Here is a 26,244-nt window from a genome sequence, read left to right as displayed (position 1 = left end):
TTAATTAAAACAGCTCCAGAGAACTACATCTCCATCAAAGATCCTTCCAAAAGCAGGACTAGGATGCTTTGAAAATGCTACTGAGCAGCTAAGTACCCAGCAAGCAATTACTTGGTAAACTCCACAAGCCTTTTATATATATATATATATATATATATATATATATTTTTTTTTTTACAAGCAGTTATGAATGTACTCAGGGTATCACAAAACCAGCTATGGATACTATTGCAACAGTCATTGCCAAAAAGCGTGAATGACTTCTATCAGCAAGGCAGAGAGATATTCAGCAGAGCTTTGGCAAAACGCCTGCTTCCCATGGCTACTACCCTTAGGACTCTGCACCAGTTCTCCTAACATGCTCACCAATGTGTCTGGAGTGCCTTTGGGATTTCCAAACACTGTGCTACCGCAAATCCCGACTCTGGCCGCCTTTCCTTGCCAACCAGAGCAGAGATGCTGCAAAAATTGGGAAACACAGCTTTTTCTGGGTCAGTAAGTCAGTGTTTTTCCCATGTCTGATTGGTTGGGCAATTCCACTTCAGCGTTAGTGTTGACAGAAAATATATGCTGAGAATTTTAGCGTTCAGGATGTTCTTTAGTCATTTTGGTGATCTGATGTGGCACAGGAAATATTAGTGCATATTCTGTATTTTCAGTCACACTCACCTCACCATTCTTACAAAAAGACAACAGAGAGTCAGATCACTGAGACTGAAATTATGAGCAATCTGACAAAAGTCAGAGTTGGGGGAGGAAGGTGATAAAGACTCAGCCAAATGTTAAACTATTAGTTCATAGCCTGATATTTTAATTTCCATTCTGCTCTTATTAAACCTGCCTCCAAATTAGAAGGCTGATACAGAACAAGCCATGCAGCAACATTACCTGTGCTCACCAGCCCCTCATCTTACACTACTGAGGGTCCAGACTAGTCTTTGAGACTTTCGCTACACTGGCTGTGAATTTAATATAAAATTAGATAAAGATAAGCTATCTTTCACCTACCTATTAAAATCTGCACCACCAAATATGACAAATCAATATCTCACTGCTCCTTTCACAGGACTGTGAGCTTTAGACATGATCAAAGTGTACTTGTGATTAACTACGTATTGAGAACAGTGTACCAGCTGCATTGGGCAGTGCTCCCCTCCCAATCAACAAATCTCGGCCATTCTCTTCCCAATGCAGAATAAAACTGCTCTTCCTTTGGCAAAAGCCCCAAAGTACAGCTGTTGCTGCTAATATACAATTTACACTCCCCTGACCCACCTGAAAGGACTGAGCAGATCCCAGATGCAGGATCTTCCCCAGTTGATCTCTGCAATACACATTACTGAAGATGGGATGCACTTTTCATTCTGTGGAACTGACCAAGTGCTCCACATCCTTAATATTAATTAAGTGCCTATTTTTGCATATGAATGTTATTACAACATGCAAGGCTCCAGATATAAAAGTTCAGCAGCGTCAACAAAAAAAAAAAAATCATAAAGTTAAGTGCACCTCTTCTTTCATTTAATAAAGTACTTTCTTGTAAAACCTACTAAAATCCAGTACAGGACAGAACTGCGCTGCAGGTTTATCCCAGCAAGTTGCTTTGAAAGAGCACTAGGATTAAAATCAAAATATCAAAACATATTAAAGATTTGCACAACTTCCAAAAATAAACAGTACTTCACCCTCTGACCCATCTGCCTATTCAACGATTGCCTAATCATGGCCATAATTAAGAGCAGCAGAAACTCCAAGATGAGGGTTTGGTTCATAAGCCGCTGGCATCCCCTGGAAGCCTGTGGAGCATCAATCAGCTCCAGCTGGGTGCTCCTGGGTGTGCTGCCACCCTCCCATCCCCAGCTCTGCATCACTCTGGCTCTTCCTTCCTTTAATCCTGAAACTGTGAAAGCCAGAAGCCCAACTTACAGTCCTTCCAAGAGAGAGAGAGGCCGGACAGTGTTTCCTCCTGCGCTGCCTTTCTACCCCTCGTTTTTGTGAGCTCTGCCCTGGGGACGAAGCACTGCTCTTTGCAGGATACCCAGCTCTAGCTGGCTGAAAGAAATAAGAGAGAATAATTGGGACAGAAACCCTGGGCACCCACATATCAAGTCAAGACAGCGTGTTTATTTTTCCCCGCAGTTTTTGAATTGCCATAGGTTAGCCTAATTGATTTCTGTTCTCACCAAATTAAAGACACAGCACACAGACAGCATGCCAGTGAAAAAAATATGGCAACAGCAAAAGTTTACAAATTTAATTTGCAATTGTTTTAGCAAAACAGCTCAGTCCACTCCTTCAGTTTTGGAAAGTAGTCAGCTCAAGCTAGAGGAAGTTACCAGTTCCCAGGCACAAACACTGTAACGCAAGCTTATTTCATAAGAGATTAAGGCCAGTTTTTCAGTTAAAAAGTGGATATTGCAAGTGAGGAAATGCTATGAGTTATAATACTGTGGGCTCAAGACCTCTGAGGAGGGGAATACTTAGAGGGATAACACCACAGAAAAGACCACAGGCCAAGCTTCCCTTTAAAAGCGATGCTGGTGTATAGCTCAGGGGAGCTGAGCCCCAAAGAAACGCGTCAGGGATGAAAGGGACCCCCAAAGTAGATCTTTCTCCTAGGCTACAATCAGAAGCCAAGACTGGAGTTTCCATCACCTACAATGAAAGGGTTAAACCAAGATTTCAGTCCCCTGGTTCAAACCGCTCAGCGAGCACTCCCTGCCCAAATTACAGCAGTGCACACCTCCAACAGATGCCGTTCAGACAGGGGCTTTCCTTGCCCTGAGGTACAGTTCAGTTTGTCCATTCTACTGTGCAATTACAGAATCAATAAAACATCCCTTTGAAACTCCCTGGACTAGTGCCGACACGCAGACAGTAGTCAAGCTGACATTTTTTGCTGTTTCCGTTATTACTACCGTCAAGCCTTCTGAGAAGCAAGACATCAAAACCCGGGCACCGCAAAGCAAAGGAGGAAAAGCAAATGTAGAGCTGAGGTTTTGTTCATCGTATCGCATCGCTCCCCGGGCAATCACACTGTACCAGGCACACCTGCAAACAAAATCTGCTCAAAGTCATCAAAATAGGCACCGGGAAACAGCGCATTTCCGAAAAGCACGTGTGCCCCACCCTCCTCTGCTTCAAACACATTGATTTCCCTTTTTTCCCCCCCTTTCTTTTTTCTTTTTTTTTTTTTTTTTTTTTTTTTTGGGGGGGGGGCGGGGGCAGGGAGGGGAATTGCTCATGGTAGAGCACCTGACCTAAATGGGGAAGCTCTGATTTGGGGATGAACTTATTAAAAAGCAAACACCAAGCACCCTGTTGCTCGTATGCGCTCATGAATGCAGTGCGAGATGTGGACTGTGTGTAAGTTGGGAGGTGGGGTTGAAATCTAGCCATCCATCTGTTTCTGAGCACTGCCTCGAACACTGAAATAGAAATGGGAAGCTGCAGAGTGCCAGGAGTGGAACCTGGGAAGAAAAAATGCAGGAGCAGGATGACAAAGAGGGGCACATTGAGTTAACGTGTTCAATCACTATTCCCTCAGTAAATAACTCAAAGGAGACTTGGACAACCAAGGACATGCCCGGCAGAGAGGCATTCGCTGCTGATGAAAACACAGTTTTTCTCCTATAATAATTAGCCAAATCTTCCCAAAAAACTGCAAAATATAAAACTGAAGGTCCTAAAATCGCCCTCTGAAAATTACCATCCTCAGATTTTTTTTTTCCACACTGACTACATTAATTACAAATCATACAATCATTCATTTTGAGCTCTAAAGCCTGGCCTGTACTGTCAGTACCCCACACACCTGCATTTCCAGAAAAAAAACAAACAAATACACCTACTTCTGTACTTGAGAAGGTATAAAACTTGTAACTCTGGCCAGCCCACTCCTTTGGTTATCCTCCACACCAAGCAGGGCATGGGAAGCTACACAGTGAGCTCCCCCAAACGTAGCCGCCATGATGACCACAGGTGAAGGCAACACAACCCTGGGATAAGGAGCCTTCCCCTTAACAGGGAATGCCCTTAAACAGGCATTACAAACCATATAAACTTCATACAGGAGCTACAGCAATATTTACCCATCAGTAACCTACTCAGAAGGCTTTCCTAGTTGGAAAAGGATGGCACAGGCGAGTTCCAAGGATGATCAGCACCATACAACTCACAAAACCCTGAAGCTTTTTAACAAGTTTCTTACAACTGCTTTAATCCTTGTTTGAATCTCCCCTCTCTCCCTCCAAGGTTACGTGCATATTCAAATATTTACAAATAGAAATAAAACTACTAGTTTTATTCCGATGGTTCTTTAGATACTGCTGTCCCAGGCCCTGGGACAGAAGGCAATACGCCTGAAGGAGGTAGGTCAGGAGCACCATACCCATCTCCCAGACCTGGAAAAGTCAGGCCAGGTAATCTGCTCAGTGCCCTACAAAGCACGGAAATAAACTACAACCCAACTCTCCCAAATTCGAGGGTTAATATACAAAATCATATTTCCTCCCAGAGGATGCTCACGTGTGTTCTATGCCAACCATAGGCCAAATAATAACTCATTTAGAGAGCAACTTACTTCGAAGAGGTTTCGCATTTAGCAATGAGCACAAGGAGAAGAGAGGGAGGATGCCTCACATTCAGGCTCAGGCTATATCATATCTTTTCTCCAAACGAGTTCTCTTTGTGGTACAAGATTGATCACATGCGTGTTAACTGTAAAAACTCATTTTAAAGCTACTGAAGCTGAAGATAACAAGGTTGTGTCATCTGTAAAAATATTCTGTACCGGAATGAGAATGCTGGTGTACCAGAGGAAGATCTGGCTGAACACAGAACAGTCAGAGCAACAGAAACTGAGAAGATCCTCAAGCCTGGTTTGTTAGGAGTGACCTAAAATGGCCCCATTTTGACTCACTCTTCTCTGCCTCCTCCATCAGAGGATTCAAAGGGAAACTGCAATTCAACCTTCATCGCTGTAGCACAACTGCAACATAACTACCGTCACGAAAGAAAAAACAAGTTGTGGGCGCCTGAATGCTGATAGATCACTTTTGCTTTAAGAGTACATCATGTCAATCAAAACTAAATTCCTTATGCTCATCACAGGAGCTTGCAACCAAGCAATAAAAAAAATCTCATTCGAGTTCAAGCAGTAATGTGTTCAAAGGCTTCCCAATCTGCTCTGTCTCTGGCATCAGCAGCAGACAGAGAAGACGCAGAAGAGACTGCAAAAAAATAATAATAAAAAAAAATCACTTGCTGGGCAAAGGAGAAAAGGCCTCTAAACCAAAATAAAAATAAGCATTAAAATGTGTGTGTTGGACTAAAAGGATATACAGCAGGTTGAAACGTGCTACATCTTCCTCACTGGTGAGAAAAGACCTCTATAACTCACCATGAGCTTTGATCACTCGTGAGCTATCAGCTATTTCTTTGCTGCTTGAGTAAATATAAGTCATTCACAGCTGAAACATAATTTCTCTCTCTTTCCCCTGCCACTATATGTTGTGTGTGAATATGTCTTGTATATAGGCACACTAACACGCTGTGCTGTTCAAATACACATCAGAGTTCACCAGATGGTGGGGATTGCCAGACACTCGTCGTTGCCATGAGTTAGGAGCCACGGTGTAACTCATGAGTAATGTGTCTACACTGTTAAGTGGGGTTTGCATAGTTACGTTACCCTTCCCGACATTAAACTCTGTTTTCTATGTTCAACCTGCAACAGTTTATAACCGTGAGACTTAAAGGACTGTTGGGTATCTTGGGTTTTTTAGCTCCTCCCAGACACAGAGAGCTATTTTCATCTGGGGGTTATGATTCACACCCGTACACGCAGGATTATACATAGTTTCATAAAGCTGTGGCCACAGTCAGTGCCCATGTTTGGGCACAATCTAAAAATCCAACCTCAGAAAAACAAAGGTGCTTTACCAAAAATACTCAAGGTTTTAAGAGGCAATCATCTTAATTATGCATAGGAAAAATACATGAGATTGGAGTTACGGTTTTGTGTACGGGCCTCAGCATGTACTTGGGCATTAAGATATTTGGGCAATAAATTATGTGAGCATAGGTTGGTAAGGATGTGAATGTTGGGTGAATTGGCAATTTCCTAGTCTTTAATTAATGATGGTGTTGAGAAAGAATGTGGCCTTCCTTCTAAATTAACAGTGCTTTTTAATCAGCGAGTGAATCTGCCTGTTTGAAGCAGAAGGTACCTTTAGGCTTGCAAAGAAGGAGCAGAGTCTCCAGAAGAAAAAGCCAAAAACCTGGCAACGCACTCATGGTCCTACCAGACCCTCTCTTTACTGCCTCCAACAGTGTTAGAGGATGTTGAGAATGCATTGCCCAAGGTCTCTAACAGCCAGTGATGGTGGTGGTGAAATGAAAATCAAGGGAAAAGGAGAAAGTCAAGAGCTGGGAGGAAGCAGAAAGGAGCAGGGCATGGGGGAGTTTCCATCTGATTTGAAAGGATGGGAGATGGCTCTGCTCAGCAGACAGGAGTTGTTCAAGGAGCAGCTCCGACCCAACACCAGCAGAGCTGCCAGGACAGACCTGACCTCAGGGCAGAAGAACTGCACAGGGTCTCCTTTTCTTGTCGGCTTTAGGCATTTCCATCCACAATACAAGCGTCACCTGCAGAGAGGCCTTCGTGATCTCCAGCCAACAACATTACACAGCATTAAGCTGATAACCTAGTTAAAGTATCTCAGAAAACAGTCATTTTACTAGTGCTTTACTAACCAAATCCTATAAAACACATTCTGTCTATCTAGTTACTTAATATAATTCACCTTCTGCTTTTTAGCCACTCACAGACTGAAGTCTGTTGAACAAAATTGGTTTCTGTGCCACCAATGCTCAGGAGAGACACTTAATTTTAAAGGTCAGGGACATATTCTTACCTAAGTATTAACTTCTAGAATGGCTTAGTGGTTTCAAAACATTAAAAGGGAAAAAGAAAAAAAAAAAGAGTTACAAGCAGCATCTGTTATTTTAAGATCTTACTAAGGATTGGATGCCTCCAAGGGTTAGGGCTTCAGCTCCAGTTAAGCACACAAGTTTGCTATCCAAAATTTCTTTGAACTATTAAAATCCCTGGAGGTTATCAGATTGGGCTGAATATGGACTAAGGTTTTCAACTCCTCCCCTTTTATCTGTAAATACCATGAGGAGCTCTCTAGCACCCTAAGTCAAATAGTTTCCTGTCTTGGCTGGGAACCACTTCAGCAAACACTCGGGGCCATGAAAAGCAGTTGGATTCAGGCTCTGGGCAGGAGAAGACACTGTCAGTCACTGCAGCTCACCCCGGCCCCGACTCAGGGAGCGTGTTTCAGCACGACGTGGCTGGGTTACGTACAAGCCCTGCACATTTCTGACTCCCAGACAACTTTCTGAGGCCAGAAGGAATACTGTGTTTCCCCCAACTCCCTTCCTGCCAAAGAAGCATCTTCACACAGCGGTCCTGTGGAGGAACGTGCGCACAGCACTGCATCCCCCAAATTTGGGGTGATGAGTCAACCCTCTCAATATTTCCCCCAACCTCACCAATCCATCTTCTCTTCCCCAGGTCACACGAGTATCAACAAGCACCGAAGAGCCCAAGCGCACGGGTTATTTGGTCACCCCGGTCTGACAACAGATATCTCACTCCCAGACAGAGCCTATTCAGATGGAGGAAGAAAAAAGGGCATCAAAAACTCCTCTGTCTGGCAGAAACATGCCTGCTGGGAGATGAACATGCACTGAGCAGCCTGTTCACGGTGTCTGTACTAAAAGTAAAGACCTGGCTTTATTTCTTTGTTGATGTTGATATAACTTAAGGAGCAGAAACAGATGAATCTGGGAAGTCTTGGGAACAGAAGACCCATGCAGGGCAGAGGCATCCCGCACGCCCCGCACCATCCGCACTATTTCCCACTCAAGGAGCGGAGCTTTATGCTTTCAGATGGGCAGAATATACGGCGGTCAGGAAGCACAAGTGTACAAAGCAATCGTGAAAAAACAATATTGTGCACCTGACTGAAAGGGTTTGCAGTCTGAAAGATTCACGCATGGGACGTTAAAATAAAAATGCATGCGAATCCTTCATGGATGGGAAGCCCAAGTTTAATTCAGCCTTGCAAGACCTAGCAGCCTCTCTCCCATAAAATCAGACCCAATTCAATTAAAATGTGGTTTTGCTCTCTTTTTTTTATTTCTGGTTTTTTACCTACTATTTAGGCAACTCTCCCCTGGACCCTGAATGCTCCAAAGTCCTGTATCTCATGGCTTCACATCTCGCTGACAACAGGCAGCTTGATCTTTCTTGCTAAGAAAGTACTTAAAATTTTTACACAACAAACACCAAACCACAGCCATTCTATCACCTTTACAAAGAAGGTTTCCTCCTTTCTGGAGCATCTTAGCCTTTTTTATTCAACTAGGCCAGTCATAAGCAGAATCTTCCACAGTGACATTTTCAGAGCTACTTAAGATGTTTTGACTGCCTGAATTGAAACAGATGTGGAAAAGAAATACATATATATAAATATAAATATATATATATATTTATATATTCTTTGGCAATTTTGCAAATCTCATCTTAAACCTTAACATATTTCTGCAACACAGGGCTCTTATTAGCCTCAGAAACTGATGGTTTCCAAAAGCTGTGGGTGTGCGAGAGCCCTTGATGCCCCATGTCAACTCAGTTATCACCCGCAGCAAGAGCCATCTCATGGAACTCTGCATCCCACACCAAGAATGACATGACTTATCTTGGGGTTCAACTGCAAACACCACACCACAACTAAGCGGAGACCAACACCAAAAGGAGGCGCAAATTGTGACCCCGGGCTGCAAAAGGCAGGGAGAGGGCTGAGGAAAGGCAACACGGAGCCGGGGAGGAAGGCAGGCTCAGCGGCACGCAACGGGCAGCTGGCTCTGGCTCGTCCTCTTGGCACAACGGACCTTTGGGGAGCTCAATTCCCGGCTACGAGCCCTAACGACTTCATTACTTAATTAAACGGCACAGGCGATGCAATCGCACAGCCAGGCTCCCGCTCTCCCCGGTGGCGGCACCGCAGCGACTACACAACGCAGCACATGTACCGGCCATAAAGTTACCCAGGCAGTTGCTTCGCTTGCCTGAACGCCGACTACAACCATGGCCTCTGGATGCAAATTACTGGCTTTTATAGGTTCCTAAAAACATTTCACTGTGTCTGCTGAACAATGTGGGAGTTGTAGAAAGGACCTGATGATGGCAATGATGTAATTAAAAGCCGTGAGTGGAAAAAAAAAACCATTAGATTCCTTCTTCCAGACAGAAAAACTGGTAAAAATGTACTTCTTAAAAATAGTTTGAAAGAAAATGTCAAAGTAAATAAATAAAAAACCCCATATTCACTCCTTCCCCCAATCCCTCAAGTTTCCAATAGCTTCCCCGCTCAGTGCCCGTGAAGGAAAATGTATACGCTAGAGCACGTCCCTAAGCCCTGTACTCTATCTGGAAAAAAATGAGATAGAGAAACTCTCCCTATCTAATCACCAGCCCCGTCTGGTAGTAACAGAAGTTACTATCTCTGCCTGCCTGCCAGGAGCTGTACGAAACCAATCGGCAGCTGGGGCTGATATGGGAGTGAGAAGTATGAGGGCTGTAAAGCCGGCCGGCAGCTTCGTTAGCTGGTTCTGTGCAGCCCGGATGAGCCGCGGCGAGCACCGACCCAAACCAAACCAACATCCCTTTGGCTTTTATTTCCCCCTAGGGCTTTCATCCTCTCAATGTCTTCCCACTCCAGACCTCATCACCTGCCAGATACAGCAGAGGAAGTCAGTGGGACGTAGGGCAGAGGTTCTCCCCGGGCAGAGCCTCTCCCTGCAAAAGCAGCTCGAGTAGCTGAGCTGAGAGCCTTGTTTGTAAATTCGTTTTACGATGCACATTAAATATATTCCATGACACTGTCACTTTGTCTTTTCTTTCTCTTTTCCTTTGACACCTGTTCCCCAGCAAAGCCCTACAACTATTGCTTGCTGTGGCGTCATTTTGCATCATCATCATCATCACCACGCATTCATCCTCATATAAACCAGAAATCTATTCCATCAAGCACTTAACATAAATATTAAAATAACGGAAGAGACAAAATATAAATCTACATACAACTTCATGACTACCTTAGCACCTATTACCAGCGAGCAGAGCATCATCTGTCCCTTCTGTGCTGGGATGGAACGGGATCCTCAGATAAACCCTGCCCTTGGCACCCTTGGACCTACACAATATTCACTATTTACTGATGAGGGATTCACCCACCCAAGATGGTGATCTTCTGAAGAGTGATTTCACCCGATATAGACTTAAGAGAAAAATCTTGATTACAGAAAAAGACTGGGGAAATTCTCCACCCAAATGCTGAACACATCCCAAACCCCCGTCACTTTCTGCAAACTGAACTGGACATTAACACTTCTTTGATATATTAAAACTTAAGGGGGGGATGACTTCTGCTCTCTCCTCGCCCCAAAAAAGAAAACATACAGCAACATCAGCTGGCAGCACTGCTGGCAATAAAGCGGGTGGCCCACGTTCACCATCACTCACAGCACAGGGACCCAGCCCACTGCCCTGTTTAAATGCAAAAGCCCAACGCTGTGTTTGAACACATCTGGGCAGGAGTTAGTCCTGAGCTGCCTCCGTGCCCAATACAGGAACTTCCTCTGACAGCACATTACCACACGCTCCAAGTACAGGCACGCTGCGCGACGGTTCTCCGAGCATTAGCTGTGGCCTCAAACAATCAAGGAGCACTTTTTTCCTTTTTTTTTTTTTTTTTCTTTTTTTTTTTTTTTTTGAGAAATGATCAAACCGGGGGTGGGGACAGAACATCCTGCGTGAAACCGCATCCTGAACAAGCATCACCACGATTCACTGTAAATAAATACTCTCTCCTTGCAGCACTTCCGTCAACTGTCACTGCCTTGGCTCCAATCACCTTTCAAGTCCAAACAGGAAAGCAGAGAAAAGCGAGTGAGATGGCAGATATGAGGTTTAATTTGCTTTTCACTGCAGTTTTCATTGGTGGTGCGCTTCCAATTCGCCAGCATTGCCAGCTGCCTGGAATCACTCCTGGACCCAGTTTTTTCCTGTTAACCTTCATAATTGTATTATTATGGGCAAGCCCACAAACTGTGCTACAAAAAGCTGCAAAAAGTGCAGCTTCCACCCTTTATTAGATAAGCAGCCAGATCCAAACCCTGCCGCTGCAGACAGAAAGGCAACTCAGATTTACTAAAGATGTTGCTTCACCTATGTTTTACATAATGCACGATGTGCCTGCTAAAAAAAAAAAAAAAAAAAAAAAAAAAAGAATAATAAAGTGTACAGGGGGGAGTTGCAAAGGGATTACAGGATGAAATAAGTTTGACCTCAATTTTCTTGAAAACTTATAAAAACATATATATAAATTTAGAAAGATGCAAGAAGATAGCAACCCCGGGCAGGAGAGCACACGCAGGAGCTAAGCCGGTCCATGCACGTGAGCCCTGCGAGGGTGGGAACGCTGCACACCCCACGGTATTTTGAACGAGCTGACAGTGGAGAAGAAGAGGAGCTGCCTCTCATGCGCACCCCCTCGTGGGCACGGCAACCGGCACCGAGCGCTGAAGGGACGGGGCGCGCTCGTCCAGGAGCTGAAAACTGGGGGAAAACTCTCAAGAACATCCATGAGACCAAAGCAGAGCGCAGCCCCCTCGCCTTCAGGAGGGGAGAAGAGACCCTGAGAGCCGCAGCCTGCCCGGGCGTGCCGGGATGCACGGGATCCCCTCCCTGCTGCACACGCACGCAAGGAGCAATTTAATTAATAAAAGTAAAAATGAAGTATTACATGTAGCAGCAAAGCATTATTAAAAGCTGTTATGTCTCAAAGGTTCCTATGAAGTCATGTTCTTACAATTCACTCCAAAGAATTTAAAGACAAAATTACATGCTTGGTAATACTCCGGGGAGTACGCTTTTCTATGTGGCCCATTGTTTGTGTATGATGCATGGCTTTGAGAAAGTGGCATTGTTAGAGGGATCATAAATCACAAAGGGGAAGTTTGATTTTTTTATTATTATATTTTTTTTAAAGAAATCTTATTCCAGACAGGGCTTTCCTCTGTAGCAGAGTTTTCAGCTTGTTTCAGCAAATGATCCCGCATCAGAACTATGTACGCTGTGGGGGTCTCAAGCTGCTCAGATGATCATCACCCTCCTCTCCACAGTCTCTCCGGAGAAATAAGCATATTGCAGCCAGCACCACAGGTTTTGTATGGCTGATTCCAAGAGAACGTTTATTTTTCTAAAGATAACTCTTCAAGATAAAATCTTGAATACTAAGGAGCATTGCATTGCCTTTTGCAAAGTTTACCTGGTGTGGTTTGCCACCTTAGTTTTCATCAGACGATCTCTGGTTTTAGTGTGGTTATTTGTTCTTCGGTGTATTATTTCTGAACTTGGAACCAAAGTGGGCTCACTTCAAAAGTAAAGAGCAAATGCCAAAAATCACCTACTACTCACATACACCCACCCCATCCTTCACAGTGCACATGAATTAGCCGGTGGCCTGCCACCCAAAGCAACCACAATAAAGTTATTGCTCTGACGAGGCTGACATACTTCATATCTCACTGGAGCTTTGCAAAGAAAGAACCAACATATTCAAGAATGAATCAACAGAACAATCAAGCCAGAAAGTCTGAGGAGTCTCCAGGCTCTGAAAGCCCCAGCAGGCACCACTGGAGGGTGGTTTTCAGACACAGCCAACCAGGCAACACCACCTGCTTAAAGAACAGGAACCGCACATCGCAACGCGGCCAGGCATCTTCTTCCCCAGGGGGACACATCCCAAAACACAGACCACAAGGGTTTACACCCCAAAAAGACAAGATTGCCTTCTCCTGCCATCTTATGACATGCTCCATACGTCTATATTTTGTGTTTGGGTTATATATTCATTTTATATACCTGCTCATTTGTACAGGAAAGCCTCAACCAGCATTCATTCTTAATGAAAAGAAATCTTAAATGTTTCAGAGCAAATCTGAAATATCAGCTGTGGATACCTTAGTAGATGCACTAATATTTCCAGCACACGATTTCCAGTTACATATCACAGCTCTATAAATTACATTTCCCTTGGACTCAGTCCTACACCACAGCATCCTACAACCAGTATCTGTCCCACACAAGCCTGAGCCCCCTTATCCTGTTTTTGAGCATTTTCCTGGATGCTTTCCTGTTTCGGTATATTACAATTATGAAAATATTTGATTTTTTCCAACTTAGTTACCAGCTAGTACCAAGTTAAGTGCAGACATCTGGGCAGATACCCCAGCCTTGACTCCTGACTGGAGTAAATCAGCACAGCCCCACCAACTGCAGGAGAACTAAGGAACTATGTCAGCTTATACCAGCTAAAAATCTGACCCCGTTCATCTGATTTGTCTCAAGATAGTCACTACAGTCAGAAGGTAAGAAGAATAAATTAGCATGGATTAAGCCTGGGAAAACCTGCTGAAGAAATTTGACTGGGTTAAAATACACATACTGCTATTAAGTTCATTGACTTGTAATTGTGCAGTTTAATAAGTCATATGGTCTAAATATCAGTAACTAATTGGATCAGTCCACTACTAGCTATCCCTAAATATATGGAAAAAAAACCAAACTGTTTAGGAATCAACTGCTTGCAAATTTACGATAGTTGACTCAAGAAACACATGGCACATTCTTCTGCCAAAACATCTGCCTCCTTCAGGAGAGCTGACTTCGCCCAGCGCTGGTGGAAGGTCTCCATCTGCCCTATTCTTACGGCATGAGTACTTGGCTGCCAGCACTACTTGAAGGAACTATTTATGCTCCATAAAAGGCTTGGACATAATCTGGAATACAGATAGAAATAAGAGAGCTAAATCAAGCTAATTATTTTGAGAACTTCCAACTAGAAACATTACTACAATAATTTCCACGTGTTCCTCTCAGCTTCTGCACCTTGCAAAGCATTTCCACTCTCTATGTTCAAAATGGCCATCATATGGAAATTATTACAGCATACAAGCTTAAAATGACTCCTCCTGATGCAAGGACTGTTGACCCAACTTTATGGGCATTTTAAATAATTTATGTCCAACTTGAATGCAATCTGCTCTACTTGACATCTCTGACCTAAGCATATTGGGGTTTATGTTGGGTTTCTTTAACATTCAGACCCTGTCAAGGGAAGCTGTGATCTATGGTGTTACAAGATGAGCTCCTCTCCACCAGACACCAAGGCAGGGTTCTACCGATCCCCACCACTACCCCATTTCAAAAAGTTCTGGCCAGAAAAATGCCTATTTTACTCTTCCTGGGGGTTTTGTGTAGCCAAGCTCAGTATTTTCCTACTTGTCCTGCAGGACGCCTAGGAGGGAACCAGAAAGAGCTTGTGGTAGAGCTGGTGGGAAAGGTAGGGCTTCACCATGGTATGAATGAGAGCATTACCATGGCTTCCACGAAAAAGAAAAATAGTTTATTTCAAGGGGTACAGCCTTGGAATAGAAGGTTTTGAGGAAATGGTAAAAGAAGTCTTAATACTTGCTCTTTACCTGGGAGAATTGAATTGCCAAAAATACTTTCTGGGCAAACAAGTGCCTGTGCCAGGTCCTCAAACAGGCTCAAGGGGCACAGGGAAAGCCGAGCACAAGTGGGAACAGTGAGAAAACCCCTCCAGGAGCAAGCAGGGAAGCCAGGAAGCAACAGGGATGCTGCCTGTGCAGGAGGGGTATGAGATGCACAGGGGGAAGGGGACTGAGCTCCTGCGTTTCCATAACCGATGAGCTAAAGCCACTTCCAAACAGGACTGAGCTCTACTATACCTGCCACAAGCTCTCACACTCTTGGAAAGAAGCCAAGAGCTGTGAGGGGCAATAACGGGAATCCTGCCCTTTTAATTGAGCCTGGATCCCTTGTCCGCATCTCTTGCCCTCTGAGTGACCAAGCACCTGGGACTCACCTCCTCCATCCTCACAGAGATGACACTGGTGATCATAAGCTAATCCACCCCGAGCCTAAGTTCTATTTAAATCAAAGCTATTTGAATCACTGATTTTAATCATGGCTTATATCAGAAAGCAGGAAACATGGTTTAAATCATTGATATTTATCTTGTTTTACATTTGTAATTTTACATTTATTTTCTTAAAGAAAGATTGATTCTAATTGGTTAGCCACTTAATAAAATATAACCCTTTCATTAAGCTGAACTTTTCTCCCTGCTAAAGAAGAGAATAGGTTACTTTCACATTCATTTGTATCTCTAAGTTTTAGTTTATGACTATGTTAGAAACAATGACTATTTCCATTAGTTAGTAATTTTTGTTATTTGTACCAATCTTCATTTGGTTGAAAAGCGGAACTGCAACAAAATGAAAAAACATTTTTATTTATTAAATTAAAGTTACTTAAATATGCTGGATACATAATAAGTTTATGCATTTATGCATGTAAAACATTTACTGAACATGATCTGTTGTAAGAAACTGAATAAATTAGGATCTCAGCATTATTAGATCTCGCCCTCTTGCACCTTTATTTTATTTCTAGATTGGAGGAGAACAAGGTTTCCCCTTTTCAGCTCCACACGAGTTTCTCAGTTTTTACTGAATCACCAAAGGAATTACTGAAACTTCCTGCTCAGTTCCATCCCAATGAAAAACAAAACCAAACTCTTCATCTACAGAAGAGGTCAAAGCTTATCAATTTTCACATAACTAACTTCAGTTAGGTCTTTGGGCTGATTTTCTTTAAAATGTTAACAGAAAAATGTATTTATTATTTTGCTGTTAGTTTTTTAAAACATAATACATTTATTGCAGGTTTCAGTATTACAATTTTAAAATTGCATTTTAAAAATATTTAAGTGAAATGTTACAGAATTTAAATAAAAGTAATATTTTAAAACCATCTAAAGCTCACCCATTTTGTCCTTCCTATTTAAACTGAAGTTCTAAATAACTCACAATTGCCCAAATATTAAGCAGGAGGTACTTAGTATAGTCAATAAAATGTAAAAAGTGAACAGAAGAGAAAGAAACCCCAATTCTTTCTTCTCTATAAGAAGCTAATAAAACTCAAGAGATAACTTGAAAAATTAAAATAAGCTCGTTCAGTACCTTGGGTTCAAAGTTCTTGGTTCTGTGCCACCGGGTGACTCTGTAAATATTTTGGCTCTGCTGCACAGGGCGCTGTGAGCCCCGGCGGCCTCATCCACAGCCCGTGCCCGCCAGCCAGGGACCAATAACATCAGCCAGAAAGCCCACGGGTAAAAAACCCGAACTCGTGGGGCCAAGCCACTCGTTCTTCTGTCTGAAGAAAGTTTGCTCAGAGGTGCTTTTAACTAAGGACTGATTGCTGGATAAGGGCGTTATTTCTGTCTGGGGACAGGGATGGGGACATGGCAGCGCTTTGCCAGCTTCTGCATCGTTCCAAAAAGGCCCCAGCATCCTCACCCGATCCTCACAGCCAGGATCCCACGATACCCACACCCCCCCACCCCGTCTCTTTGCACTACAGTCTGCTGTGAAACACTATTTACAAAAATGAAGCTAGAGGGTTGGGGAAAGGGAGGGGGAGGAAGAAAACTCATTCTATGGACTACGGCATCTCTGCCACACATAATTCAAGGACTACAGCCAGTATGAACTGGGGGGGAGGGGGGGGGTGCAGAGGAAAAGGGAGCTTTTTTAGCCTTTTCCTTCAAAGAAACTCATCAGAAATAAACTGCTATTCAAATCCAAATGTGCCAAATCCTCAGCACATTTACTTTCAGCAAACCTAAATTATAACAAAATAACCCAAAATAGCATGATACATAGAATATGTGGTAAATAAAAGTTTAACAAATCCCTGGAGAGTTACCACCAACACCGATGTGCCATTTCTTTCCTGAAGAATTTACAAATCCAGAGCCTCAACAGAAGATTCCAAAACCAATGCTTAAAATCTGCACAGTAACAACCCTCTGGATGTTTCTTTCAGACTTAAACAACAACAAAGACAATTACATATAAATACTGCCTAAATATACATGTGAGCTCAATCGTGAGGGACTGAAAGGGAAGAACATGCAGCTCATGGGCAACTAGTTGAGAAAATATAAATATATGCTGTTCTTTAAGTACACTTTAAATATCATTTCATAAGTTTCTATTTTATGGTAATTTGAGATCCCAATTTGACAATCTTGTATGCCCCACACACCACCTCCCTATAAAATACACACACAGAAAAGTATTCGTGTTCTCGGTTAAAGCAGGATTAACAGAACAAGCTCTTTTCCAAAAATGCAATTTAAAACAGAAAAAGGGCTTGTAATAAGAAGGCCATTTTACTGTTTATTTTATAATTCTAAGTGAATGGATGTAGCATAAAGCTATGACTATTTTCCTGCAGTCATAATATATGTCATTTAGAGTATGTTTGGGGAAAATGTTCACCAAGACAGAGGTCTGTAAACGGATAAAGAATTTGGGCACAAAAATGCAGCACACTTCTGCTAACCCACATCCAGTCTTCCGTGCAACTTTATTTACTGCTCATAGTTCACTGCAAACGAGTGAAGCTGTCTCTAATGCCATACAAATTTGGATATCAGCTGTCCTATGCAAATTTGACTCTAATTACGTATGCATTACTGAGCTATGAAATAAGTCAGTGTGTTGTGGTATGTGAATACACATCCCGCTCTTGTTTTTGAGCATAATAGTTTTCAGTGTCTGCTGAGTGTTCATATCCTGTGGACTTTTCCTTTTTTTTTTTCCCCTTTTCCTTTATCTTTTGGACTTCCCACCCTCTTTTTTTAAAAAATGAGCTTCTTTCTTTTCCAATTAAAAAGCAAGAAATGTAAACCTGTTCCTAAAAGCAATATGAATTCCAGCCAGAGAGATCTGAAGTAAAACTAAAGACTATTATTTTATATTGTATAATGAACTAGCTTTAAAAACGTTGAACAATAAACAAACAACTACCCCAAATATTTTTGTGAGCTAATTATGTACTAAGCAAGAGGTAATCCTATCCTTATACTCACATTTTATGTTTTGGGCACTTCTATTTCATGTCCCTTGACACCTTCTCCAATAATCCATCTACTTTATATTGGAAAGCCTCACATGAATAAAACTTTATGGCACTACAGGCATTTAGCCTTCCACTGACATTCCTGGCCTGTTCAATTCTGCAATTCAATCAAAATCAAATCTCAAAATCCTCTTGTCAGCCAGCACTGCTTTCATATGCCCGAGCCCTGTGTAAGGATAACTGCATCCAATCTTTCCCCCAAGCAGTGCTTATATTGTTTTATTACAGTTCAATGAGTGGAGTTCAAAATTACATGCAGCTGCCTACTACTGTGGTCTGTCTGTGTTACGCATGGACACAAGTATTGCCCACCAGGCTTGAAATCATTCACTTACTGGTCTGGCAAGAGAGACTGTGAGCACTTCATTGTATGGAGGAACATCCTGCCTGCTAGATCTAAAGAGGGTGATGTTAGCAGATCAGCCCTTTCTAAAGGGATTGCGAAAGCCCTATGAAATGCAACTCAAATGTGCTCGATGTTAAGCATGTGGCTACTGCACATAAAAGCAAAGATAAACCTCAACGTGCACTACTCATTCTCGGAAAGCTTGTGAGGGAAGATAAAGGACTACGGAATAAAAGGCACCTCACAGAGTTTTTATATGTGTTTTAAATGATGAAGCTTCATTTAGACAGTTTTTATCTTTTCTTCCCACCCTACAATCTTCACCGAAACAAAAGGACAAAACACAAAGCTAATTAAATACAATTTAATCAGATGAACAATGCAGCAACTCCAAATCCAACAGCTCAAAAACTCCTGCTAGCGCTGCCTCCTGTACAGCCCGGCTGGAGGGAGAGACAGCATCAAACAGGGCAGGATTTCCATCCCACACTCACCGGGGGCCAGAGCTGAAGAGAGCATCGAGAGGCTCTTTCCATGCTATGGCCAGGGCTGGCGAGCAGCAATAGCTGTGAACTTGAGGGAAGGGGTCCACACGACACTGCCCGGCCAGGTACCGGCAAAATCACCCAAAGCCCCCCAGCGGGCATCAGCATCCTTCTCAGCACACATGACATTCCACCAGCGGCACAAGCAACACGATGCTCCTACGGGTTAATGTATCTCCCATCGCATTAGCATTTACTGATCATTTTCACTTGGTTTTCCATCAGCATTTCACAGTATTACAACAATGACCAAAATCAAAAGACAGAGAAAAGAAGAAAAAAAAAGCGCCTTTTATCAAAGGCTATTCATCAAATATTGTACTGTGACTAAATTCTGTAAGACTAGCAAGTGAGAAAACAGACGCAACACATAGTTAGACGTCCTGCTGACAAAAAGCTGTCTTGGAGATGAACCCCATTACCTTTCAACACATAAGTCTGAGAACCAAGCTAACCACACAACAAACCGCCAACCTATGACAGCAGCACTAAGCTGTCTGTCCACGAATCAAGGCTTCACTTCCTTTTTTTAAAAAATAAAGAGAAAGAAAAAAAGGTGCACTCAGCTGCTGCACAACTGCCCGTGCACTGGTTATGTAGGAGCACGCCCAGCTGTGAGGTTGTCCAGCATTTGGGCTTTTTATACCCATCGTGCAATAGCAGTGTGGATTACTGCACGTGCATCATGCGTGTGTCTATTCATCTATTTCTAGGCCTGCCTGTACAAAGTCTGGACAGGAAAATCTAGAAGTGTGAGAGCAATGACCAATCCTGGAGTCACTGTCACTTCTCCAGTACAGAGGCACAGCCCCCAGCTCAGCACTGGGTCATGGCCAACCAGATCCAGCTTTGAATTCCCAATCCGTCCAAGGGTTTGTGGCAGGCCAGTCACATCTCATTCCTGCCTATTGTACAATGACAGATTTGGGAAGGTTTGTACCAAATCTTAGGGTGCCAGAATCACTGCCATTTCAGTCACCCCCTTCCCATCCAAACCCACTGAAGACATCTTTCTGCACAAGACCAACGCTTCTCAATGAGAGGAGGAGGACTGGGTTATGGGAGCACCAAAGCCCTGGAGACATTTCTGCACAGGTCCCCATGAAAGCCCTGTCCCCAAACACCTTGTGTACTCAAAGCAGATACGGAAAACTTGCAGCAGAAAACACAATCTCCACCTGTAAAGGCCAAGAGGGACAAACAAGGTTTCTGCATGGGGGAGGAGAGTGAGGAGAAATGAAACCTCCACCAGCCTGCAGATGAGGCTTTGCAACTCCACACACAGTTCTTCTGTGGCCAAGACACAAAGCTTTGTGCTGAAACCAGTGGTTTTGGGGTATTCTGTAGCCAGTATCACAGCTCTCCAGGGTATTGCACAGGTACCCTAACAGCACATGCATGCATGTGGAAGTTCCTGGGTGCCCCCCACCAAGGGCCAAATTTGGCCAGCAAAAAGCAAACAAAACAAGCAGGCACTCAGCAGAGGGAGCCCACTTGGGAACAGCAGGTATTGTCCCTGTCAATATGCAATGACATAACAACATTATAGAATCCAAAATTTGAGGCAAACCACTTGGGCACACGCGCTGGGGCGGGGGGGAAACCGTCTCGCTCCACACGCACACTTGTAGGAAGTGACAAAGTATCACGTCTGCTTGCCATACAAAATATATTTAGCAGCCTATAGATAGCAAACCAACGAGACTCATCTAGCTCAAGCCCTGGCGCACACACCCAGTCACTCATGGTGACTCTGCACCTGTAACTTTGCTGTAAAACCAAAGGGATGAGAGGGGCAAGCAAGGAGCTGTGGCTCCCAACTGCCCCCTTTATCAGCACCATCGCAGTATTTACTGTAACACATGTGACTTAGTGAAGCCCTAGATTAATTAAATGAACTCCACCATTAATCAATCAATCAATCCAGCACAGAGCAGTTGAAATATTGAATTACTTAAGAGCAGCATCTTTATATAGGACTTTTAAAGGTCTGCTCTGGAGGACCTTATCCCCAGTAATTAAATTCAGCCTCACGTGGAAGGAAGCATAAGAAACCCAGAGGAGACCCTGAGGCTGGGAGAGCAGAAGTGTGGGCAGCCCTGAGCGGGGACGTCCGGGCTATGAGGGAAACGCCAGCTATGCCTTGGAAAACACGGCCCCATCGAGGGGGTCAGGGAGCTTCTACCAAAGTAAACCCCTCCCCAGGGACTGACTCCTAATTGTCCAATCAGGACCACCAACCAATTAATTAAAAAACCAAAGATCAGGATCAGCTGGTCCTGAGGAAGGGCTCACATCCAGCTGGCAGAGCTGGAACGGGGGAAGGAGGGAAGCAGGGCCATGTGCTGGGACTCCAGCAACACCTGAACGCATACATAAGAGTTTCAAAACCTGTAAAGTCAGTTGAGGTTATCTAATTTCATACATGGTGAAATTTAGGCAGACACAGTTGAAACACATTGTCCCAAGATGTGTGCAGAGCACTGGTGAGAATGTCAGTAATAACACCAAACTCCTATCAAGGGTCCAGCTTTCATTCTGAAAGCCAGGTACACAAACTGTTAATATGATCAATTTTGTCATCTGTGTGTCCACTTGAATCAGTATATTTGGACACTGAAATAAGAGAGATGAATTCTACACTTCTTTCTATCTTCATTTCAGTTTGGATGAGACTAGTGTAGCTATGCCCATCAATGGGGGAAAGGACAAAAAATTTAAACAAAACCCCACCACCACAAACAAAGCTAAAAAGAAAAAAAAGACACCACAAACTATTTCATGCACATAATCTTTCCAATTCCTGAAAAAAACCTATCATCAGAAACTTTTCACATAGCATGAGAATTGCTGTTTCCCTCAGACAATAAGAAAGCTTCACAAGGTTCCCTCTCAAAAAAACAGACCTGTAACATCTAGGCAAAAATATCTAACCCTGGTATGTCTTCCCCTCTCCCAGCAAATATTTATATTTTAGCTATTTTAGCTGCAGGAACCTGCATTAAGTGGTTATAACCTCTTGTGTGCTTGCTCTTCTGCCTCCAGCCCTTCCACCACCACCCTGTTCTGCTCAGGGATACCTGCCAAGTGCATGGAGTACCCTGACTGCCTCTCCCAGATACACCGAACACAGGAACAGCCTCGAGATCTTGTGATAAGACAGGGCATAGAGCACCCAGAAACAAATAAAAATGCAGCAATATGAACACATACTTCAGTGCTCAAAAGTCACTATTTTTTTGGCAAAGACAATTTTAAAAAAAAAAGAAGACTTATTACAAGCCCTAAATGTAGGATAGCACAGCATGTTAACATATTGCTGTACATCCTTTATAGAATTACATCCAAACCTATATTAAAATAACACTAAGGTTGCAAAAACTAGGCAACAAAGTTGGCAACATCAACACAGAATCTTGATTTACACCTTTGGAGTGAGTATTACTATCAAGTCTTCATTTACACAACCTTTTTTTTTTTTTTTCGTTCCTACAGGACTCCCACCTAATGTGTAGTTACTAAGCATTTCTTCTTACCCTTATAAAATCTGTACTCTCCACAGCATGTACTACTTACTTAGCACATACTAGCCAAACATGGAGCTGAATTACCAAGCTCCTCTTGACCACATCCCCAGTTCCATCATGCAGCACCAAAGTTTGTAACATCATTGAAAGTCTCCTCACCTCCACCTGCAGAGACGTTTGATGGCATCACAACCACCTCACTGCTGGAAAACTGAGACAAAGCAAAAGGGAGGCTACAGAGAGATGCTGGTTTGAGGTACCCAGTAACTCCAGGCAGCAATCTGAGCCCATCAGGGCTCACAGTCTTTATGGACACTAACAACCCCGTGTGCTACCAACAGCCCCAACCAGCCTCAGCTGTGGTAACAAACCCAAGAACACTTCTGCAAAACTGATCCCAGGTGTCTCTTGTTGGGCACACAGAAATGAGGAACGGGGAACCATGTGGCAAGATTGGAGCACTTGGGTTTGGATGACATGCCGAAGCCCAAACAAGGTGCCTTGGAAGAAAAAAAATGAAAGAAAAAGATCCCCCAAACTACATGGTCATTTTAAGAGAGTTTTGCAATGTATATGGCTTGGTTAAGGTGGCCTGTGCCGTCTTAGCTCTATTGTTTCCCAAATCTCATGCACCAGACTAACACCTCGAAGGCTGGTTTTTCATGTATACCTGTTTGTCATACACATCATTTCTTGAGAATTTTTTGCTTTAAGAAGTGAGAACTGAAACATCAGCAAGGAACAGCTCTAACCAGAGAGTGCAGTAAGGAGACCACATGATGTAGCTTTGGCCAACAAGAGACCCACACCCCAAGTCTCCACCACCAGAACTAACAGCATAACCAGCTGCTGCGCCACACTGGTGGGTGGCACTGGGGGCTGCTGATGGCAGGGCAGGGTGGAGACATCAACCTCAAATTCTGCAGAGAAGATCACTCCCAACAGCTGTAAGCCTGAGATTCCCCCTTGGTGGGACCACAAGGAGCACTCGAGTATCCTTAAACAACTCAAAGTGCCTTGATGACCTCAGCGACTCCAAAGCAACATGTGGCTCCATGAGAAACCAGGAGCTCTCACTGCTCCCTGGGGTACCTGCTGCAAAGGCAGCCAACCAGTGGCATCACCACTGTGAAAATCTCCATGTCCACCAGAAATATTTCTGCCAGCAAGACTCTTCCCTTTACGCTGTGGGGGCTTACACAGGGAGCCACCAAGGCTCCTGGTACCCCACCTGGCACCGCTTGAGGAGGATGCTCGGGCACTGCGGGACTCATCCTCCCGCACCGCCCCTCGGCAGGACCCTCCGTGCTGGGCAGAGTGCCAGAGGCTGCCCTGGCATCCCCTTGCTAGCGACAACTCCTGCATGGAGACACTGCAGCTCTGTTAAAAATATAATACATACGAACATACATATGCATCCATACATTAAAAAAGATTTCTTTATACGGCGACGAGCTCTGCTGTCAGTCCTGTCCGTTATGTGCCCGTTTGTGTTTGCTCAAACGGCCTCAAGAGTGTTGGTGAGATCAATGGGTGCTCTCAGAAGATTCACTAAACACCCAGCACCTTAACTTCTGGCCCTCTAAATTTTAAAGAAAGTCACAGGTGTTGTTCAAAAGTAGCACATCTCAGTTTTTCTAAATACTTAACTGGTATTTATTGTGCTGGGGAAGGGGCTGCACCAATACACGGAAACTGCCAAATATCACATTTTTACCCTGATCTACAGCCTTCTCCATCCTCCCTAGTAATTTGTGCTTTCTTCTCTTTCAAAGACTCACATAAAAGGCATTTACAGTCAATACGCAGTCTTATTAGCACACAGTATATATTCTCTTTTACAAAGCATGCGATTCACTTTCACAAAGTATGCGTTTACTTTGACTTCCCCCTTACAGAAACAACACACGAGTGTTGCCATTTTATATCACAGACTTTCAGTCTTGAGCATGTTTCTGAAACAGGTTATTAAAACAAAAAATGCTATTTAAATAAATCAGCAAAAAAATCACCTGAGAAAAGCTTGTGCTGCAGTTGCTCTGACTAAAAAGAACTGCGAAAGCCAAAAGGAAGGAGTTAACCTTTGTCGAAACAGCATCAAACAGTTGCTGCTGCTTCAGTTATTGCTGTAGCGGGACTTGCTGCAGCATCCCTGGGTAACGAAGAGCATCACCTACATACTCACAGTCAAACCCAAAGCACTGCCCTCTAAATGTGGGTAACAGCCAACCTCAGGTACACGAGAAAATCTGGTAGATTGAACAGGAAACTGCAGAGAACTATTTCTGAAATGTAAATGAGACTCTGCTACTTTCATTTCATTATTGCCGTAGGACTGTGCTGAGATGAAGTTTCCATCTGTGATTTTCAGGACAGGATATCAGCCATTTCAGACAGCATCCGTCGGAAACTAGAGACACAAGTTACTCACAATTTCTTGTTTTATGAAAATATTTAAATTCTATTTGGCCTTCCCTCAGACAGAGCTTATGGAAGGTAATTCAGTGCTTCAGGGAACAACCTCGCAACAAAAAAGCAGCTTTAACCCCACCGTCCCTTTTATTTTTTTTTAATTATTTTTTTAAGAACAACTTGGAGAAAGTTACAATTTGAACTGGTCTAAATACTTTAAAAGACAGTTTTAACAAGGCCATATCAATCTTTTAATACTCCTTTGAGAATTTTCAACTTCAACAAGTTAAACATTGTGGTGTCAAGCCTCAAGGTTTTCAACATAAGAAAATATTTTCATATCTCTCACTGAAATTCAGGGACTCTTGGATTACCTGTGAGTTTTTTTGCCCATAGTCAAGAGACAGCACACCCAGCAAAATTATTTCAAACTCTTGTTGTCCCTTTTTTTACAACATTTTGACCACCAGTTGCACAAATTTATCAGCAAAAAATGCTGAAGTCAATGATGATGCAATTAAGGCTTTGATTACGTGATGACAGCAAATCGATTTTAAAGCAGATTATATCAACAGTTGGGCAAAAGGAGAGGCAGACATTATGGAAATCAAACCCTTTAATATCTTTAAGATTCTATAACCCCAGAGAACATCTTTAATTCACCCTCTTTTATTCCAGATGGTCTCACAAAAAAACCCCAAGTTATCACATTCTGGTAGCCCATGTTAACACACTTCCTATTATAAAATGTTAACACATGATGAAAAAAATCAGAAAATCCAAATTGCAACTATTTCCCCACCAAGGTGACATCTGCACCAACACAGATTTGTAAAGAACCCCAGGATACAACACATCACTTACTCCCACTGGACAGGCATGGTAAGTGCCTGGTGAAGGAAGCAGAGTTATATATAAGTATTTAAGAGCAGGATTTGGCTTCAGACTCTGCATGAAGGCAGGAATAGGGAACTATTGTGCTGCCTGTTTTCTCACAGCAGATCCCAACTAGCTTTGGCTACGGATCCAGCACTGCCAGCCAATTTCAAGAGGAAAAGAAGAAAAAAAGAGCCTCCGACCCTTTCCTTTCTCTCCCTTTTTGTAATCTCTTGCAGGCACAAGCGCTCCAGCAAGCAGCTCCCCTACCAGCCCAATATTTACACTAAACCACTAAAGGACTTTGTATTATAATGCTATCTCATAGATACAAGATTACTCTTGAACCACGTCAAACCCCGCAATACTGTGAAAGGCACAAATGCC

The 26,244-nt window shown here is 43.2% G+C and overlaps 1 protein-coding gene across 6 annotated transcripts in view; it reads right to left on the bottom strand.

Moving 5' to 3' along the window:
- Window positions 1-26,244, bottom strand: part of FOXP1 (forkhead box P1) — a 383,067-nt gene that overhangs the window by 287,302 nt on the left and 69,521 nt on the right. The window contains exon 3 of one of the 6 annotated variants that reach the window (XM_082060432.1): window positions 1,927-2,052. The exons of the other annotated variants lie outside the window; for them this stretch is intronic. The gene's annotated coding sequence lies outside the window, so the exon portion shown is untranslated. The remainder of the gene's footprint in view (window positions 1-1,926; window positions 2,053-26,244) is intronic. 6 annotated transcript variants of the gene reach the window in all.

Source organism: Streptopelia decaocto (assembly GCF_964273445.1).
Source record: "Streptopelia decaocto genome assembly, chromosome: 8".
NCBI lineage: Eukaryota > Metazoa > Chordata > Aves > Columbiformes > Columbidae > Streptopelia > Streptopelia decaocto.
This window is presented reverse-complemented; position numbering and strand designations above follow the sequence as displayed.